Source organism: Nannobrachium achirus (assembly GCF_963921795.1).
Source record: "Nannobrachium achirus genome assembly, chromosome: 13".
In the NCBI taxonomy this organism is placed as follows: Eukaryota; Metazoa; Chordata; class Actinopteri; order Myctophiformes; family Myctophidae; genus Nannobrachium; species Nannobrachium achirus.
The window spans coordinates 37783987-37791546 of NC_137833.1; positions in this window are offsets into that span (position 1 = coordinate 37783987).

The window sequence follows — 7560 nt, forward strand, 5'->3', positions numbered from 1 at the left end:
TGTTGTTTCTTTTAACTTGTTTTAAATTAAAATTTGACCGCCGCTTGGTGGTCAAAGCTGAAGCCTTGGATAGAGAATGTGTTGGAGTGAGACATGAGATGATGCTTTTTCAGACATGTGAACATGTTTGCTTTATCGTGTGTTTCATGCTTTGTGAGCACAGCTCTGTTACGGACAGTCTCATGTATTCTTGACCACACTGGCTCTCAGCTCTGGTCCCATGAGCCAAGAAGATCACTCGTGATTTACCTAATTCTTGAAATGGTTGTACAAAGTAAGTTTTGTTTACAAAGACAATTTTGTTTAAATGTGTCCCTGCAGGTGTACTCTCAGTCTGGACTATTCCAAAATGTTCCTGCAGCATGCGGTGAGTGAATGTGATATCGCTAAATTAAAAGTCCTTTTATACTGTACTTAAGTGACTTGTTCCATTGATATTCTGTTTTTATTGTGACCGTCAGATCGCAGTTACTATCAAAACCTCCACCGGCTGTCCGTCAGTCCGTTAGTCTGTCAGTCTGTCCGTCACACTTTTGCCCTACTCATATCTCCGCCACCGTTGCCCCTATCCATGCCAAACTTTGCACCCACAACTCCTTGGCTGCCAAATCACAACCTCCACTCCTCATTTCTCACTTGGCCCTCTTCTAGTGCCACCATGAGGCCGATTTTAGCAAAACACATTTTTGGACACTCCTACATATTTTGCCCTAGAAACACGCAAATCAGTACACAGTATGTCTAGACTCATGTCATCAACACAGATCTGTCCCACTTAGCGCCACCATCAGGCCGATTTCTACATGCGAACTGATGGTCGCTTATCTCCCGATTAGGGAGTCTTACTGGTATTACTTGATTTCTGTTCATTTCAGTAAAAAAAAAAGTCCTAAATGGTTAGTGACACACATTCCGGTTAAATGGTTCACTGTTTAACTGTCCCATCCCTAATAGTGGTTAAATGCATTGTGTTGATAGACAGCAATAGATACGTGGGGACCCAGTATACAACATTATCAATCAAATAGCAGACCACAGTTCATTGCAATTCAATGACATGCTTCAGTTCACACCGTAAGACAAATGTGTTTGCAGTATACACAAATTAACACAATAGACAGGCATATGAACATAAATACCCCCCTCCCTCCCTTTCCTCCACTCCCAAACACACACACACACTCTCTCTCTCAGTCACATGCACACACACACAGCCCGAGGGAAATAGTGCTGTTTTTTGTATACACAGTATAAACATTTTGCCCTGTGCTCCACACTGGCTTATAACTGCCCTTGTCAATGTCGAAAGACATCTAGGGCCCTAATACTGTATGTGTGGGTCTCAGAGAGAGGGAGAGAGAGAGAGAGAGAGAGAGAAAGCATATTAACCTACCATAATAGTAGAGGGAGATGTAGGAAATTATAATAAGAGATACAGTACAGTGATTACATTCCATATTCTCTACATGTTTCTCCCTCTCCCTGTTCCTTTACATTAAAGGGAGTGCATGTGTGTGTGTGTGTGTGTGTGTGTGTGTGTGTGTGTGTGTGTGTGTGTGTGTGTGTGTGTGCGTGTGTGTGTGTGGTGTGTGTGTGTGTGTGTGTGTGTGTGCGCGTGTGCGTGTGCGTGTGCGTGTGTGTGTGTGTGTGTGTTTTACCCTCCATCCCTTTATCCCTCTCTCCCTTGTTGTCACCATCCATGTTTTCTTCACTCAATCCTCCTATATCTCTACGTCTGCTCCCTGCTATCCCTCCATCTGTCACTGTGTGGACTCACGTGGACCCTGGCCTGAGCTCCTGGCACAGGAGAGTGAGCAAATCCAACTGGACTTCTAAATAATATTATGACACTAAAGTGTCATTCCCACTGTGGAACGATAAAGATAACTATAATAACGATAATTATCGTTAACAATAATTATGTCAGCGTTATCGTTGTGGTCGCCACCACAACGCTATACCATTCACATGAGTTGAGAATGATTTTTAAAATGATATCTTTATCTTTATCGTGCCTGGTGGGAATGACACTTTAAGCCTGATACTTGTTTGTGCACTGTGGTTGTTGGTTGTTCTTGCACCAAAAATAGCATGTAAGTATCAATCAGGCCTTAGTGTACACACACACACACACATACACACACACACACACACACACACACACACACACACACACACACACACACACACACACACACACACACACATACACACACACACACACACACACACACACACACACACACACACACAATCACACATGTGTCATTAGTTATTATTAGAGGAAGAAAGTTTGGAAGGATGTAAAAGGGGAGGTATTACGGAAATTAATTGACAAAGAAAGGGGTCAGGGGGGGCGTAGGGAGGAAGTGGAAAAAGTGAACACTGTCATAGGAAATGTGAGAAAGAAAATAAAGGAGGGCAGAATAGCGTGGGAGGAGGGAGGGTGGAGAAGGGATCTATTGCCCGGGATCAGAACGGCAGACTGGGCCGTGGTTATGTGGGAAGCGTTCCCATTTCCCCTCCCCTTCACTTCCCCTCGCAGCTCGGATAGTGTGCTGACACTAACACACAGTGACTCTCCCTGCAGGGGGAGGTTGGGAGGAGAGAATTAAGGAGAGAGGGATGAGAGGAGGAGGGGGAAGGAAGGAGGAATGGAAGGATGGATGGATGGATGCAGGGATGAGAGGAGGAGGGGGTGCAGGATCACTTGGCTTCAGCATCCAACTCGCTAGATGAGCGCAGCAAAAGGAGGGCCAACAGAGAGTGAGAGTGATGGGAGCAGGCACGTGCACACAACATATACATCAAAGGGGGCTTGAGCCCATGCCCTTTTATCCCTCTGTAAAAAGTGCCCTCTCCAGACCCTGAATGCAGTTTTTACTATGGTGAAAGAAATGCAAATGCCCTCTTTCCATGCCATACCTGAAGGTAGCATTCAAGAGAATTGTCTTGTCCAAACTCTCTCGAACTTGAATGCAGCACCTTATGTTGAAAGAATTGCCCTCCGTGTAGAAATCCATGCCATTACGCCACATCTCCAGTATTGACTTGATTATGCTTAGTTCACTGTGGTATCAAGCACTGAAAACAGCTTGTGAGCTTGGAGGTCTGCTATTTTCAATATTTTCTCTCCAAAGCCCTTTTAGAAATGTCAGCCCATGCCTCTCTGACATTCTCTGCACGTCCCTGAGTGAGAGTGAGGGGAGGGAGTGTTAGCAGGATGAATAGATGATGGCAAGGCCCTGAGCCCATCAGTGTATGCCGTGTAACCTAAAGACCTATTTTGTGCATTTCAGCTCATCCATTGCTTTGCAGATCCTGCATTGTGAAGTGCATTTCTAATCCCATAGTTTATTCATAGTAGCCTAAATGGTGTTATCGACTAGACTCATAATGATTTCGATTGCTCTGTTAATCTGCTGATGCCAGTGCAGATAAGGTCACTCACTCACACACACACACACACGCACGCATGCATGCACGCACACGCACACACACACACACACGCACTTGGGCATTCACGAATAGTGATTTTTAGTATTTGAATTATTTGACCTCAAAGTATTCGAATAGTCGAATATTCGACAGGACTGGCCAAACTGGCAAATATTAAGTAAGCAAGAGGCAGACATTGTGAAAATAGCAGATCTACATGCTCACAACGTGAGCATGTAGATCTGCTATTTTCACAATTTTTATCTGCGGAACCGAGTGGTCCCCAGTTCAAATATGTTTATTTTGGGTCATGGCCTAAAAAGGTTTGAGAACCCCTGGTATAGAGCATGAACAAATTCATCCACCAGGGGCATTGACAACTCATTCTTACTTCCTATCTAGCCAAGCTTTATAAACTATATATTTTTTAAAGAGAAAACAATAACAAAAAAAACAACGTTGAATAGTGACTTTGATATTCGAATATTCGAATTTTCGAATATTTGGTGAATGCCCTAGCACGCACACACACACACACACACACACACACACACACACACACACACACACACACACACACACACACACACACACACACACACACACACGTGCATATACAGCAACTATTATGGTAACTGATGAATACCTAAATAGCTTTGAATATTTATCATATTTCAAATTACAGATAATTTCATCTGCAAAAAGTCAACCATCCTCCTCCCTGACAAGGTGAGTCTTTGCAAAAATGTAATAAAACAAGAGTGTTTTCATTTGAACTACTAGATAATGCAGCACCCACCAAGGCTGTGTTAGACTTCATAGGGGTGTAGAGCTGCTGTCTGCCTCCCAATGCAGCATGCAGCCTAGCGAACAGCGATTATGGGCTTATCAAAGGTTTAATTCGCCTGCTTCGCATAACCTCAATTAGTCATCCTCCGCTGCACACGAACGAAATGCACACTAACCAGTTTACCACACTACCCTGACTTGCAAAATGAAACGGAGAGATTGTGCATAAATGTTGAAAATGTGATGACATTTAAGAATCACATTTAACTCATTAGCTTTTATCCATTGCACACTGGTACAAACCTACAGGCCGATACAGTATGCAACTGCAGGCAGACTTATAGGCCAGTCAATCTAAGCTAAAAAGGGACCCAAAAGAAATTGCAATAGTAATCATTCAGGGTTTTTTATGATCCTTAGGCTCATCCAAAACACATGTTAAAAATCTTCCAAAATATTCTTAGTGGATCAAGGTAAATTCAGGGGGTTCAAGTTTGGGTCCCCTCTAAACTATACAGGAAAAAAGACCCCCCCAAAAATCTTCTTTAAGTAGCATGTGAGGGGTCTAACTGGGTGGTTTTCATGATTCTGAATCCATTGAAAGCATTTGTTTTGCACAAAAAACATTCCTCGGGCCAAAAACGGACCCACAACACGGTATGGTATAGTGATGGTTTAGTGATGAGTCATCACTTTTCAGACTTTTGTGGTGTCCATTTTTAGCCCGAGGAATGTTTTTCGTGCAAAACAAATGCTTGCAATGGATTCAGAATCATGAAAAACCCCTAGTTATACCCCTCACATGCTAGTTAGAGAAGATTTTTTTAGGTCTTTTTTTTTCCTGTATAGTAAGTGAAGGGACCCAAACTGGAACCCCCTGAATTTACCTTGATCCAATAAGAATATTTTGGAAGATTTTTAACATGTGTTTTGGATGACCCTAAGGATCATAAAAAACCTTGAACCATTACGATTCAATTTCTTTTGGGTCAAACCTCAGATTGACTGGGCTATTACAGTACACACAGTCTAGTTCTCGATGGTTCTCTCAGTCGGGTGATAGCAAAGTGTGTGTGTGTGTGTGTGTGTGTGTGTGTGTGTGTGTGTGTGTGTGTGTGTGTGTGTGTGTGTGTGTGTTGTGCGTGTGTGCGTGCATGCGTGCGTGTGTGCGCATGCGTGCGTGCGTGCGTGTGTGGCAGGGTTCCTCCTATTTGAGGTGCACGCCCATATAAATCACTTTATCACAGCAGTTATTACCCCTGCCTGCCTATTGGACAGAATGACTCAGGGCTGAGGCGAGGTCTACCATCGGCGCAGCCGCATAAACCGAGTGTTCTCTGAAGAAGAGCTGATAAACGTTCTGTGGTAGCAGGCACGTGCACACATACTGTAGACATCAAAGGGGGCTCGAGCCCCTGCCCTTTTACCCCGTCTGTAAAAAGTGCCCTCTCCAGACCATGAATAAGTACAGAAAATAGCCGACCTCCAAGCTCACAACGCGTTGTGCTGCGACGCGTTGTGAGCTTGGAGGTCTGCTATTTTCAATATCTTCACCAATGGGCCCTTTTAGACATTTCAGCACCTGCCTCTCTAACATTCTCTGCACGTCCCTGTGTGGTAGGGGCCTATCATGCTAAATGAATCAGAAATAATAGATAGGGACAGAGATAGAGGCCGGGGAATGTAACACAACCCAATAGTTGGTTTGCTATAAAATGCTGCATAAATATTGAACAATTGATTTCTCCATTGCCAAACAGTGTTGTAATGTTATACATACAGTAGTGCTATATTATGCTATGTAAATTCCTATTTTGCCTATTCCTATATTATGCTATGTAAATTCATATTTTGCAAGTTTAGGCCAACTTGATGTTCTGTGGCCTGCATGGGTTTGAGAGGCAGGCCCCATATGGTGGTGGTTCTCAAAGTGGGGTCTGGGGACCCCCAGGGGTCCTTGGGGGCGTTCCAGGGTGTCCCCGGATAAATGATGGATAGTTTACCAAATGGACCTTTATGTGGCTGTAACACTGAGTCTGAGAGTGTAGAAATGGAACCAAATGGACCCGTAAGGATCATAACTCTCAGAGTTATGATGCAATAAAATTGTTCCCGAAGTAGGGTCCGGGGCCCCCCATTCCATTGCCCTGTATGTACCCAGCTATTTTCAAAACATCTTGACATTCTTTGAAAATGTTTGAATATTTTTGACAGCATAAATCTTTTGTGGGTCCTCCTTGGCACAAAACATTTTCAGGTGGGGGTCCGCAGCCAATTAATTTGGGGGTCCTTGACATGAAAAAGTTTGAGAGCCACTGCCATAGGGCGTCTGCATCCTCTCCTGGTGCTCCCTGTGGACAACTGATAGACTGACTGGGCGTTGTGTTTGGGGAGAGATAATCACACGCACTCTTCAGTCAGACACACGCCCTTTGCAGCCCCAGAAACGCCAGAGATCGGTCTAAAAACGTGAGTTTAGCACTTCATGTTAGCAGCCTATTTTGCATGCACCAAGACGTCCGATCAAGTCAAATGATTGATGTAGCCTACAAAAAGAGTATTTCAAACACATTATTCTTTCTTGTCAGGCAGACCCACCCAATTATGTGTGGTCCACACTTGCACCTGCGCCCCTGTCTGTATGCATGGCCATAGCTCGCCATGACGTGTGCCATGTTTAACGCCAAATAAAGAAAGGACGGGTGTTTGTTTTGGATAGACAAAAAAAAAAAAAAAAAAAACTAGGGGGAACACCGCCACCACCGGACTAATCCGGTTACATAAAATGACACAGAATTTGCGGAGCTCTTTCATCACTAATCCTACAACTGTCCTGCGGGGGGATAAACAGTAACACAGACAGAGACAGTGGGCGCGCACACGCACGCACGCACGCACACACACACACACACACACACACACACACACACACACACACACACACACACACACACACACACACACACACTTGTAGCTCCGAACTGAATCGCATAATTATTAAATTATCCCATGCAGGAAACCCATTATAGTTTCTCTTTGCATTGGACGTTGCAGTCTCAAATTGGAAGTGTGTGTGTGTGTGTGTGTGTGTGTGTGTGTGTGTGTGTGTGTGTGTGTGTGTGTGTGCGCGCGCGCGTGCGCGCATGCGTGCCTGCGTGCGCGCGTGTGTGTGTGGTGCTGCTGTGACGACGCGCTGCTGACGCGCCTTGCACCGCACAACGGCACCACCCCGCTCAGCTCAGAGGCGAGCGAGCGAGGGAGCGAAGACAAGGGAACGGACGGGAGAGAGAGCGGCGGTCTTACTAATCTATCCATCTTTTTACTCGCTTTTCT